Source organism: Euprymna scolopes, chromosome 31 (genome assembly GCF_053919585.1).
Source record: "Euprymna scolopes isolate OS-2025 chromosome 31, ASM5391958v1, whole genome shotgun sequence".
NCBI classification, from domain to species: domain Eukaryota; kingdom Metazoa; phylum Mollusca; class Cephalopoda; order Sepiida; family Sepiolidae; genus Euprymna; species Euprymna scolopes.
The window spans coordinates 12,401,451-12,416,999 of record NC_136512.1 but is presented as its reverse complement, the minus strand read 5'-3'; positions in this window follow the sequence as shown (position 1 = coordinate 12,416,999).

Sequence of the window (15,549 nt, the reverse complement as noted above, 5' to 3'; positions counted from 1 at the left end):
TAAAGGCTAGACACTCCTCTACTCAAGCACACCCGTCTAAATTTGTTTGTTTTTCTTTCTTTACTTTCATAATTCCGGTCTTTCCCCGCATTGTCTTTGGCTTTTAAATAAAAAAATTCTCTCTCTCTCTCTCCCCCCCTCTCTCTCTCTCCCCCCCTCTCTCTCTCTCTCTCTCTCTCTCTCTCTCTCTCTCTATATATATATATATATATATATATATATATATATATATATATGCGCACACTCTGTTAATATGGTTCTGGACATGACCTTAAACTATATCTGACGGTGATGCCCCATCTTGCGGGCTTTGGGGAGTGTGGAGCTACCCTTTAATTGTCATTGCTCCCAGGTCCACTCTGACCTGGAGTGGTGGTACCTGTTAGGGTCCCAACTATGGGTTAAATAGAAACCGATTTGAAAAAAAAACAAACAAATATATTCTATTTAAAAATAATTTCTTCCGAATCACTGAATTCGGCATTAAATAACCTGAAAAGGGTTGATATGCCGTAAAACAAAAACAACCAACCAACCCTGTTAATAATTATTGATACAAAAAATGTTAATATTTAAGCAAAGTTCGATTGTTTTGTTTTACAGCATATCAACCCTTTTTGGATTATTTAATGTCGAATCCAATTATTTTGGAAAACAAGGTTTCAAGTTCTTTATATAATCAAATATTTATTCATGCAGTTTGGTTTGGTTGTTTTGTTGAACCTTTTTATTCTGCACTCTCTTTTTATCTTAAATCACTAGTTTGTAGTGTTTGGTTTGGTTGTCTTATAGTGGATTTTTGTTGTTTTTGTTCCCTGCCCTGCAGAACATGAATGAGCTTTGTTATGGGAGGAGGAAAAGAGTTATAATATTAATGTTTTGGTAGATTTTAAGTAAGGAAACCAGTCGAGGGAGGGAGAAAGCGAAAAAGGGAAAGGAAGGGAAAGGTGGGCTGTTATTTTTGTTTTTAAATTTGTAGAACATAATTAAGTTTTTCAAAATGGAATAGAAAAACAAAAACAAAAAAGATCAATGTTAGATGCATTTGATCTCAGGAAGCCAATATCTTCAGCTAGCCTGATCTGCTAGCACCAGTAAGCAAAGTTTACAACTGTAGCTTTGATTTTATGGCCAAAGCACACGTTTAGTGCACCGGGCTAGATGTAGAACGTCATTGTCTCATTAAACCGAAGGTCGTTATCACATGAGTAGATGTTTCTCAACGAGTTGCTGAGGTATAGAGAATGACGTAGCGATTTACGAACACTTCCATTGTCTTCCTCGTGTTATTCGCCGGATCATCGACAATATATATTCCAAAATCTACAAAAAGATAACACTAATAATATGCTCATGTTACGTACCTGTTTGTCAAGAATATATATTCCAAAAGTAATTAAAAAATCCGTTCATTAGCTTAAGAGATTGCTATATACGAGGGTCGTTCTAAAATAAAGCCTATTTTTTAAGTTTAAAAAAAATTGAAGGACTACGAAGACGGAAGTGATACCATTAAAACATGCAACCTTTTGTGCTCAATAATTAATTTTTTGTCAGGTAATCAATAAAGCATCTTTGCTTCTGACGTACTTCTACGACAGTGTTGCTTTTTTTTGTAGAGTCTCACACCGGCAATATCTGCAACAGTCAGACGAAAATTTCAGTTCATGAATACATAAGTTTAGTTCATCATAACAATGCAATTTGCTATCCCTTCTGATTCATTTGAGCGTAAAAAATAGGAGGTATTTCTTTTGAAACGCCTCTCATATATATATATATATATATATATATATATATATATATATAGAGAGAGAGAGAGAGAGAGAGAGAGACAGACAGACAGACAGACAGATATATATAGAGAGAGAGCGAGAGAGAGAAAGAGAGAGAATATATATATATATATATATATATATATATATATATATACTGATATATCTACATATATATATATATATATATATATATATATACATATATATATATATAGAGAGAGAATATATATATATATATATATATATATATATATATATATATATACTGATAGATAGATACATATTTATATATATATATTGAGATATATATATATTGAGATATATATATATACATTGATATATATATATATATAAAAGTGAACGTGTCTGTCTGTCTGTGTGTCTGTGTGTCTGTCTGTCTGTGTACATTTCCCTACGCAATAACTCTGTCAATTTTTAGTCTATAGACTCGAAATTTGAAATACCGGGTACTGAGATTTGGGAAAATCGATGTGACGAGTGTCAGCCAGAAATTTGGCTGCTAAGGGGTCAAATTTCAACGATTTGACCTTTAAGAACTCTACCAAACTCCTCCGACAATTTTGGGTCTAAACACTTGAAATTTTAGATTTAGGTTCCTTGAACCTGGATCTAATTTAATAAAGTGATTTGAGCCCGAAACAATAAATTTTAAGGGGTCATAATTGGGGTCAAAGTTTTAAAAAATTAACCATTTTTTGGGGGTTTTTTTTTTTGCTTTTTTTGCACAGCATACACCTCCAAACACCCGAGCAACGCCGGGCACCCCTGCTAGTATATATATATATATATATATATATATATATATATATATATTTATATATATATATATATATATTCCGCGTTTCATACACTCTAGGACTCTTCAGGCTTATGCTAGAGAGGTTTCACGTCCCCCCACAAGCGGCGCATAAGCCTGAAGAGTCCTAGAGTGGATGAAACGCGGAATATTCAGTGTAGCTTAATCGCCATATATATTTTATAACTTACTATATATATATATATATATATATATATATATATATATATATAGAGAGAGAGAGAGAGAGAGAGAGAGATAGATAGATAGATAGAGAGATAGATAGATAGATAGATAGATAGATAGACTTTATTTTTCAGTATTTTTTAAATAAAGCGTGTCCTGCCAAAGTAAAACAGTCTGTCCGAGTGTAAAGAAAATATAAGGAAAGATATAGTAATTGCCGATCGAAAATAGTATTTTGTAGAGAGGTATCACGTCCTCCCACAAGCGGCGCCTGGTAATGCGAAACTGTCACCATCTGAAAAATGTCAGCAAGAGGTTCATACACCATCAGTTACGCAATTTCAAATAATAAAAAGACTCGATAAGGTCAACTGGTACAAGAGAGAATGGATCTGGATTCTGGACATTAATCCAATATTGTGTTACACTTCTCTTTCGCTGGTTCTGGCTTCTTCTTACCGGCCGAGGAACGTTTGACACCACTCTGACAATCTAGCCAATCTGGAATCTGTTCTGCACGATAAGACTCTTTTTTTTTCTCTTTGAGTGGAAGTTTAGTTTATTGCTGGTTACTTGTGGCGCCCCCAAAAAGAATGTCGACAATTATCTATTTAGTTGTCTCGTCATGAAAGCATAATTAGACACAAGTTGTCGTTTTTTTACCATTGAGTTACCATTTATCAAGGACAAGCCCTGCTCGAGGATAAAGACTAAACGTAAGGATGTCCATCTCCCTTAAAAGGACACTCTGAATGGGGCAAAAAATACTTTAGTCATAAAAGAGCCTTTCCTTATTTTCTGATTAGAGACAGAGAAAATACTACACATTGATCCCAGCCCGAAGTCCAAGAAAGTCGACACGTCCGTTCTGAGCAAGGGTTAATGCCCTGTGCAGTCCTAGGAGGTTCACCTTCACAAGTCGTTGCCTTCCGTCTTTTAGGTTGATTAAGTTTATTGTTTACTCTCTTAGGCGTCCCAAGTGGGAAATAACGATGGAGCTGCCCAGGCATTTTTAATACGCCAGAGTGCTTATACTTTAGCGGTGCTGGCTTGACTTTCCTCCTAGCTTCCGACCTTGTTTCAAATCTTTCTGCGATTGGAATGAAATAAATAACTTCTCTCGGGTACGGTCACGTTAGACTGACTTTATGTCTAACTTTGCTGTAATGGGAAGTGGGTAAATATGTTAAGCTTTTCCTTTCCTTTTCTTTCGTTGTTTCTTTTTTTTCTTTCTTTCTTTACGTAATTACGTAACACATGACTTCCGGTATAATCCAAAATGACGATTTATTTTTGGTATAATTAACATTCTTTCGACTTTTTGAAAACGTACAAAGAATTTTTAATTATTCAATTCTAGTAATATCAAAGAATGCCGTCCCCAAATCCGATAAGGGGTTTTTAAGAAGGAAACAATTAATGGTTTAGTACTTTATCAGAAGTTAATTCATTTAAAATACCCGACTGTACAAAATATATACTTATTGTAAGAATTGGAATATACGAAACGGCGTAGGATAGTATATTAATAAATTCTCAGATTTTATTGATTTTTTATTATTATTATTATTATTATTATTATTATTATTATTATTATTATTATTAATAATAATAATAATAATAATAATAATACTTTTCTTATTTACATTTTTAATCCGTATAGTCAGTCGGCGTTGGCCATATATTGTTACATAGCGCGGTCCGTTGTTTGGAAAACTTTCAATGACACCTTAAGGATCAGAGGTGACTCCCAGCGGAAGTTGAAGCAACCACGTGACTTCCGGACGGAGATTTGGAGTTCCTTATCATCGTTTTTTTTACCGTGCGTAGTTCGGTCGTATAAATAATAAATGCTGATATAATAGTGTTGTCATGGAAACGTCTGGCATGGATGTGTGTACAAGCTTTTGTAATATTGCCGGGGTTCTGTATAGCATGGGAGGGCATATATATCATGTACGTGAGTCTAAACTCGTGAATCGTCTAGTGGAATAAAATGTTCTTCTAATGAGTGTATATACGTTTATATATATATATATATGTGTCATAATCGTCTATATTCAAGGGTAATATAAACAGACTACTATCAAACTCTTTAGATAGTATACATGTACATTTGGTCCCAAATAGTAGACTCCTTACGTTAAAAGTATCACTGTGCCTTGATTGTGGAGAAAATAAGAGTAAAGAAAATAAGTAACGGTAAAAAATGCATTTGTATTTTTTTTAATACACATTTTTTTAACACACATATTACTAACCAACATCGCGTTACCAAAGTCGGCCAAAGGCAGAGCTTATCAGGCATGTGTACGTAATATTGTTGTGTTGTCGGGAGATTCTGTACATCATGGAGAGGGTGTATATAAACAGCGTAGCTGTAGAACGAATACTGGGAGTGTATATATTATGTACATGGGTCTAAACTTGTGCATCGTCTAGTGGTATAAAATGTTCTTCTAATGAATGTGTGTATACAGAGTGTATATACGTTTGTATATATGTGTAACAGTCATCTATATGACGTATGTATATACGTGTTACAATCATCTATATGACCTGTGTATATACGTGTTACAATCATCTATATGACGTGTGTATATACGTGTTACAATCATCTATATGACATGTGTATATAGTGTTACAATCATCTATATGACGTGTGTATATACGTGTTACAATCATCTATATGACGTGTGTATATGCATGTTACAATCATCTATATGACGTGTGTATATACGTGTTACAATCATCTATATGACGTGTGTATAATAATCTATATGACGTGTGTATATGCGTGTTACAATCATCTATATGACGTGTGTATATAAGTGTTACAATCATCTATATGACGTGTGTATATACGTGTTACAATCATCTATATGACGTGTGTATATACGTGTTACAATCATCTATATGACATGTGTATATACGTGTTACAATCATATATATGACGTGTATAATATACGTGTTACAATCATCTATATGACGTGTGTATATATACGTGTTACAATCATCTATATGACGTGTGTATATACGTGTTACAATCATCTATATGACGTGTGTATATACGTGTTACAATCATCTATATGACGTGTGTATATACGTGTTACAATCATCTATATGACGTGTGTATATACGTGTTACAATCATCTATATGACGTTTGTATATATGTGTAACAATCATCTATATGACATGTGTATATACGTGTTACAATCATCTATATGACATGTGTATATACGTGTTACAATCATCTATATGACGTGTGTATATACGTGTTACAATCATCTATATGACATGTGTATATACGTGTGTTTGTCTGATCTAGTTTTTCTATCGTTCGTTAAATTGATGCGTATATAAGACTTACGACAGTATATACAGTTTCAAAACGGACATGTAACATTTACAACAGAAAGGAACAAATAACATTTCTCTGGGTTTTAACACCCGGACAATCGGAGAAAGGGTTATCCCTGGTCTTGTTTAACAGATCCCCAGGAAAAGTTTAAAAGAAGATTCATCACAATGCATCAATAAATCACGGGTTGCCTTTTCAGCAACTTTTATTACCGCTCGCTCCCGACATCTCACTAAAAAATCATACGTGTTTTTCTCAAGCTCTACCTAAAGTCCACGTCACCTTAAGTGACCTCTACGAAATACTACGTCAGTCTCCATTAACTAATGTTATTTTCTAGTATTCTATTCTTTTAAAACATCTTTACATAAACATTTTTTTCTGTAAATATTTATTTTGCTATGACAACATTCTATGTTTACAAATATTACAACGATCATAATAATCGCCGACGAGCGTACTTCCGGCGTTGCCCTGCTAATGTCTAACACTTTAGTAAAAAGACGTTCATATCAGCTTGTTTTTGCGGTGTAAGATTACGTTTGGATGAGTTCATGTATGTCTCTCTGTGTCATCAGGTGAGAGCCGTCAACCTAATGGCTGAAACTAAATTCTGATTGTCCTACAAGAACTCTCTCTCTCTCTCTCTATCGTGCCAGAAAACTACTTACGCCTGAACGTATCCTGTACCTCTATAAGGCCACCATTCGCCCATGTATGCAGTACTGTTGTCACATTTGGGCTGGTGCATCTGCTGCTTGTCTCTCACTTCTGGACAGGGTTCAAAAGAAAGTCGCCAACCTGATAGGTCCTGAACTGTCATCTTGGCTTCAGCCTCTGTCCCATCGACGAAATGTTGCATTCCTCTGCCTGTTCTACAAGTACTTTAATGGTGAATGCTCTGACGAACTGCAAACACTTGTACCTTCTCGACGTGACTACCCCCGGCAAATCCGACAAGCAACTAAGTCTCACCTCTTACGGTAGAGATCCCTAGGTGTAAGAAAGCCTTTTCCTCCAATAGTTTCTTCCCCAGAACTGCAAATTTTTGGAACTTCCTTCCGGAATTCTGCTTTCCCAACTGTACTGATGTGCAGAAGTTCAAGTGTAATGTGAACAAACATCTTTCTACTCATCTCCCTTCATAATACCCCGCAAATTTTGCCCCCAATAGTAGTCCCCTACTTTAAAGTGGCACTGTGCCTTGTTTGGGGTGAAAATTGAATGAAAAAAATTAAAAATTCTAGTAATAATTTGTAAAATCGCGTTGTGACTGACATGTGTTCGTGTAGCAGATTGAGTCTCTCGCTGCTGACTCCTTTTAGATTGCTGTTTAAATAGCAAACACAAAAATGCTAGTCGGCTCCCAGAGCAACTTTTTTTGTCGTTTAAATGAATACATGTATGAAATATCTTTCTCGTTTAGTGATACTGCGTTTCTTCTACTAGGAAAACAAACGTTTATTAACCCTGCTTTGGTAAAATGTTAACGTACTAGCAGAACCCGTGGCAATTCCACGGAATGAGAAATATATTTTATCAGCAAATATGTTTTGATAAATTGAGTATTCATTTTTTTGTGGACTGTTATCCTCATCTTCATAGTTGTTGTTGTTTCATCGCATTTCAGCCAACACATCCTCTGGCCTTCTTCAGGTGGTTAACCGCGACGGGATAAGAATGTAAGTTTTATAACTGTATTCCCAGTAATTACTGTCTTCTGTAGTTGTTGTTGTTGTTGTTGTCTCACAAATCCTCTGACCTACTTTGGGTAGGATTGAAACCGCTATCGTCAAACAATGCTCAGTTGGAACCGTAAGAACTAAACCCTTCTATCCACTGTGCCACGAGCTCCGAAGTCTTAAATATAGAACTGGCCTAAATTAGATAAATTAATAAGTACTAATAAATAATCAGAAAGTAATATTGTGCTACATAGTTCAATACAAATAACAAACTCACATTGTAAGAAACAATCATTGATTTACTCTTTGGGACCAGTACCTCTTGGCACTGTTTCTTTTGAATGCTTCCTTTTTTGCGTACAATTTCAGTGATTTCTTTCTTCGGTGAAGAAGCAATGCACGTCGAAAATACTATGAGTCCCTCCTATCACAATATTACAACAATGATTATATATTACAATGATATTCGAAAACGAGGCCACACCAAAAGGAAGTCATCTCATATTCTTGTCCAGGATTTGATAGATTTAACCTTTTTAAAGGCAAATTTCGCGAATTTGGCCTCTTTTGAAGCAGTTTAGCTCTCAAAAATTGTATTTTACATGTTTTCAAGCGTAACGTACAGATTAACTAAGGAAGGAACAAAGGAACAAAGGAAAATTTATAATATAAATCTCACCTGTATGTATGTATGTATGTATGTATGTATGTATGTATCTATATATCTACCTGTATGTATGTATGTATGTATGTATGTATGTATGTATCTATATATCTATGGATGTATATATCTATGTCTAAAACTATCGACAAAGGTGACGGATTTTCACGAGATCGGTATCGTTTTGAAGCTCAACCCTTCGGACGACAAATATCGAAAAATGTGCTAAACCCATTAATTCCTTCACCCTCAACTGGGCACTTTTCTTCAGGGAGGGGTCGCTTTTTTCGCCGATATTTTTTATAGTCATCCCCTCTTTTCGATTGACTAGCCTTAATTTTAACATTCGTCACTTCCGGTTTGGCGATGTGCGCGACAGCAAAAACGTATTTTTTTTGTCTCTTTTTCACGTTCTTTTCCTCCTTCGCGGTACGGGTTCGAGCCTGCCTGCCTACTACATTTTTTTTTTTTTTTGCTCAATACAGATTCATCCAACTGTATTTTTTTTTTTTTGCTCAATACAATACGGATAATCATGTTTGACACACTGGTTCCCGTCAGATCACCGAAGTTAAGCAACAATGAGCCTGGCCAGTACCAGATGGGTGACTATTTGTGACTTCCAGGTGCTGTATGTACTCTACGCTTATCTCGGCATTGTTTCCTGTCGTCCTGGACTTCTCCTTGCCACTGGACCCAAGCAGTGCCGATTCAGGAGAGGTGTGGTTAGTGATTGCGCAACCCTTGACACACAATTACACGCGCAGCTGCCCTTACAAGGGGTATCCTTTGTCTTTCGAGACTGAACGGAGGCATCTGGCTCAATACACACCTCAAAACACCCGGGTAACGCCGGGTACTCAGGCTAGTATTATATAAATAAAAAGTATAATATGATGTGCTGTTGCCATCAGTATTTATATACTGGCCCATTTTTTTCATGATACAAGTCTATTCTGTCATATCTCATAAAGTAGTTCCCTACGAAACGGTAATCCGAGTACAAACAAGTGTTCATTAATGACACACACACAAAAAAAAAAAACAATAATAATAATGAATAAAAGCAACAAACTATGAAATTCTGTACCGGAAGTGGATTTTTTCGCCGAATTATTTTACTGCCCAATCACCAACTTCCGTTCACTTTTTGATCTCACGTGGTACAAATTGCTTTAATTAGAATCGCTGATTTCATGCTCAGCTGAATCCAGATTCATCCAGCTGAGTGTTTTTATTTAATTATCCGTTTTGTTTTCGCTTTCTTTTCGAATAGTTAGGAAAAGAATATGACTATATCAACAAAGAAAATGAAGCCAGTATTACACACTCTAGCCCTATAAATTATAAAATTCTGTGTCTAATTTTTTGTTAGTTTACACTAGCAGGGGTGGGCGCCCGGCTTTGCCCGATTGTAAAATACGCTTAAATATAATATTTAATTCGTCCAGATTTCGTATATACTTGACTACTCGTGACCCCTTGGGTCAGTATGTTATTAATGTATGAGCGTGACACTTGTGACGTAAAGAAAATAGATTTTTTTGTGACATAACAGAAACATTTCTACGAAAGTATATTAAAATGTAAAGAGAATATAGATAGATTTCTGAGTCGTTCTGTTTATAATTGTTTATTTTTGAAAAAAAAATATTAGTTATTGAATTATAAGTGGTTTGCCATACTTATAGGTAAATGTGAACTGAACAGATACCATTATATTTAAAGTTAAATTCAAATTTTGATATATCTTTTAATTTAAACGCGAAAAAATCAATTGGGACGCTGACAACGTACACAGTAAAACAATATGTTTTATTGTCGCGTTGATTATTTATTTGTAACGCAAGTTAAAAAAACATTTGGGGGGGGTTATTTATTTATATTGGTAGTGTAGAAGAAAATGTATGAATGTTTTTTAAGAAAGGTGTATTAAAAAATGGAGAATAAATATAAATATATATAAATATTAAATATAAATAAGCGATGGGTAAATCGTCGTTGTAAAATGCTCTTAAGCTCGTTAACGGGTTAAAGTAGATTCATTTGTAAGAAAATTGCGTTAAAATAAATTATACGTAATACGGAAATGAACGATGTTATAAAAAATGCAGAAAGTATTAAAAATGGGTTATTTGGATAATTTAAACGCTAAAAAACAATTGGGACTCTGAAAACGTACACAGTAAAACAATACGTTTTATTGTCGCATTGATTATTTGTTTATGTACGCATGCGCAACCGGAAGTCATAAATCGAATGTTAGGTTACAACACCCGTTACATGGTCATTTGAGTTTTATAATTATATAGATTATTATAGAGTCGTGACTTCAAAAGTGAAAAAAGAAGCATTTGGATGGCATCATCAAGAATCGACAACGCTGGTGATGTTGCCACAGTATCAACGTAACATATGAACTGATTAAAAATTGAAAATAAACCAAGATGAATGTACAAATGTTATAATGATTTTTGCAATTTTGACCCTTTTTGACCCTTTATATATATATATATATATATATATATATGTATGTATATATGTATGAATATATATATATGTATGTATATATGTATGAATATATATATATATATATATATATATATATGTATATATATATATATATAACGATTTAAAAAGAATGTGCGGAAATTTCTCGAGAGCTCTTTCGGCTATCATCTCGTTAGGAGAAAATCGATGACATACGAAACAATATTGACTTTGACCCTTTTCTCCCTCGTTCCCCCCTCCTTGTACCAAGTTTTAGCCGCTTTTAAACGCAGTAATTTCAGATTAAATCTTTGTTTTAATCGTCTTTTTCTTCTTATTTTTGGCACATCTAAAATCCCCCATATAGTGCTCTTTGTATGCTATCGATTTTTTCCTAACGAGATGATAGCCGAAAGAGCTCTCAAGAACATTCTATTTAAATTTTGTACCTCTAAACACACACACACACACACATATATATATATATATATATATATATATATATATATATATATATATATATTACGGCACAGCGGTTCTCGGCAGATCACTGAAGTTTAGCAACGGCGAGCCTGGTTAGTACCAGATGAGTGACCATTTGGGAATTTTATCTAGGCGCTGTACGTGCTCTCCGCTTATTTCGACATTTGTTTCTAGTCGTCTTGGACACTTCATTTGCCATTGGTATTTAACAATGTCGAGTCAGGTTTTCTGCTTGAGGAATATTCGATTATGGCATGTGTAGTTTATATGAAAATTCATTTAAGTAGTTATCGCCTCAAATTGCATTTTAATTTCGGTTCGCTGAAATTCTTTCAAGTAAAGAGCATTAAAAATTATTTCAAAACAAAACAAGCATGAACTGAACTTTTATTGACTATGGTAACATTTATTTCTTGTATATTTATTTTTTCGGGTAGTCGTTTGTTGGCTTTTCTGCTAAACACTCTTACTAAATAATATCGACGAAATATCGAAAAACAAAGAAGCAAAAACAGTTTTGAAAGATAATGAAGCTTTACTATTTACTTTATTTAGTAAAATAATCCGAAACAACAAAATGGGATATTAAAAAAGTAAACACGTAATTACTTTAGTTTTTTTAAGGCAAAGAATCGATATAAATATGAATAAGAAGAAAATGGCGTCCTTTTCAAGCAGAATAGCTTCGTTTCAGTTTTGCAGTATTGAATGGTGTAGTATTGCGCCGTCGGATTCAGAGTTGTACTATTGTAATGTAAAGAACACGCAGAAAGGGTTGTAATCAACTTCTAGCACACTGACAAAAAAAGCTTAAACAGATATATAAATAAAAATAAAAAGGTTATGTAAATGTTTTTAAAAAGACACGTAATCACGTGAGCAGGGTTTTTTCCTTCTTTTAACAGGATAACAAGTAACGGTTTTATTTATTTTATTATTTATCTATTTTCGAAAGAGTGGCACGTGCAAGTGGAGAAGGAAAAAACCGAGTCATGCAAAATTTGTGTCGAGAATTCTCTAAAGTTTCGACTTTTGGGGGGGGGGCTTTCACTTTAATAAGAACGTGAATTTATGAGGTGAATTTATTCGATACAATATGATTCAACTCAAAAAAATAAATAAAAGCTAACGTGAATTAAGATTAAAGTTAAGGTGTTATTGTAGACCCTCACCCCTTTTAAAAACCTTGTTAAACTTTGTGACATATTTACATTCTATGGAGGTCAGGTGCGAACGAACACCCCATAATTTTATTATACCATATTTCTTCAAACTGAAATATAATTATCAAAGTATACTTACGCACATAGATATGAAAAGTCTTTACTAAAGTTTGTGCCTATTTCCATGGAGTTCAGGCACGAACGCAGACCCCACAATTTTATTATACCATCCCTATTTAAGTCGAAACATGCATATCAAAGTATTCTTATGTACATCTATATCAAAAACACTTGTAAACGTTTTTTTTTATTTTTTTATTTTTTATTTCCATAATAATGATAATGTCTTCATCAAGTTCTGTCCGTGTTTATTTACAATATCACGTCAGTTGATATTTGGGCCAGACGATGAATGCCCTGGAAAAGTTACTTCTGATTAATATTTAGTTTTAAAATATGCAAACAAAGAAATGATTTGAGGCGATTTTTAACGGTACCTCGTTTTGTTTATCGTAAATTGAATTCATTAATGAGAAAAAATTTAATAAAATGGTAAGATACACTGACTTGGACATGAGATCTGTAGTCAAATGCTCTACCACTGAGCTATATTTCCAGATGACAAGAATACCCTTTTTTTTTTTTTAAGAAGAAACGATTTGTTGAGATTTCATTATCTCCCTTACTTAGCTGTAAATATTCTTTTTCATCTATAAGAAATGAAAGACTATTTTTAGGATATCAAGGAAGTCACGCACACATATAGATATTGAATTATATATATATATATATATATATATATATATATATATATATATATATATATATATATATATATATATATATATACCGATGAAGATTGAAGGATCGGTCGAAAATTAATAATATTATTGTGTATTCCTGCACGTCACCAATTGAAAACGAATGAAGAAAAGTTATAAGCTTTCATACTTTTCGTATTCTTTTTTATTCATATATATATATATATATATATATATATATATATATATATATATATATATATATATTAGTGATGGGACGATTCCATTATTTTTCCCGATTCCGATACAATCAATTACCTATTTCGTACTAAATTCCCGATTCCGATACAATTACCGATTCCGATTCCGATTCTTCATATAAAAGTATTATTTTGTCCCGATTATTGTAAAAACACATCTTAAATGTCCCTATATTTTCTCAAACGTAAAAGCACACTTGTGAGAGGGTGGTCTTGAGATTTTAGTCTTACTGGAAGTTTAAATCAATAAATATTCATTATTCTATTATTACAAGCAGTGCAAGATGTTTCTTAAACCAAAATCAAATGAAAATGATAATTTAAGGAATCGGTTTTGGCACCGAAAAATAGGCTAAAATTTTTCCGATTCCGATACCCTCAAAAGCTCCGATTTTTTCGATTCCCGATTTCGATTAATCGTCCCAACACTAATATATATATATATATATATATATATATATATATATATATATATATATATATAAAATAAAATATGTTTTTAACTCTTTTTAAAGATGTCTTGTAACATATTTTATTAATCATTTGTTCATATATATATATATATATATATATATATATATATATATATATATATATATATATATACTTATTAGGTTTTGAAGAAAGTTCTTGGGGAATTTTTAATTTTGATTTCAAATGATGTATTTTCAAATAAATTTTCGTTATAATACCTTTACTTTATATATCATAGTGTTTTTCGCTCTATCTAATCGATTAAATTACAATCGTATTAAAACAATTATGTCTTATTTTCAGAACGTTGAATACAAGATAGAAAAAAGCAAATTCTCACAATTTTCTTATTTCAAATCAAGAGAGGCCGAAATGCTGATGAAACAGCTCGCGATATCAACTAACCACTAATGAACGCACAACACAGTGGCGATTTAAGAAATTTCGTGGCGGCTTTTAAGATAGTGAGCGTACTGGTCGACCATCGAACGTTGACAATTATCAATTAAGGTCCTTAATCGAAGACTATTTACACACAGCTGTTCGAGACCTTGCTTCTGAATTAGACGTAACGTATATGACGATTTCCAACCACTAGAGAGAGATTGGAAATACAAAAAAACTTAATAAATGGGTGCCTCACGAATTGAACGACAACCAAACGAAACGCCGTTAGGAAGTGTCATCTTCCCTTCTTTTACGCAACAAGAACGACCCGTTTCTTGATCGGGTTATGACGTGCGATGAAAAGTGGGTTCTTTACGACAACCGGCGACGACCGGCGACACTCTGCTCAGTGGTTGGTGATTTGCGCTCGGTTTCAACCATTACAGTTTTTTGAATGCAGGCGAAACACTTACGGCGGAGAAGTACTCTCAACAAGTGGATGACATGCACCAGGAACTTCGGCAACAACACCCAGCATCAGTCATCTGAAAAGGCTCAATTCTCTTCTACGACAATGCCTAAGCGCACGTTGCTAAGCCAAACCTTGCAGAAGTTGAACGAATTGGACTACGAAACTGCCTCATTCGACATATTCTTCAGACCTCTCACCTAGAGACTACTACTTTTTCAAGCATCTTGACAACTTTCAGTGTGAGAAATGTTTCGAAAATCTTAAGCGATATCAAAAATGCTTTCAGCGACTTCATCTCAACCAGAATGCGAGATTTTTAGGTTACTGGCCTAAATACTATATTGATCCTGATGGTGCTTATTTCGATTAAGAATTTTTTGTTTGAGCCGAGATATGTTCATCTAAGTTTAAAAGTTAAGAACTTTCTTTTCAACCTGATATATATATATATATATATATATATATATATATATATATATATATATATATATATATATATATATATATATATCGCACTCGGGGCTAAGAACAACATCGGTAATTATATCGGAGTCGGGGAAAATATGGGAA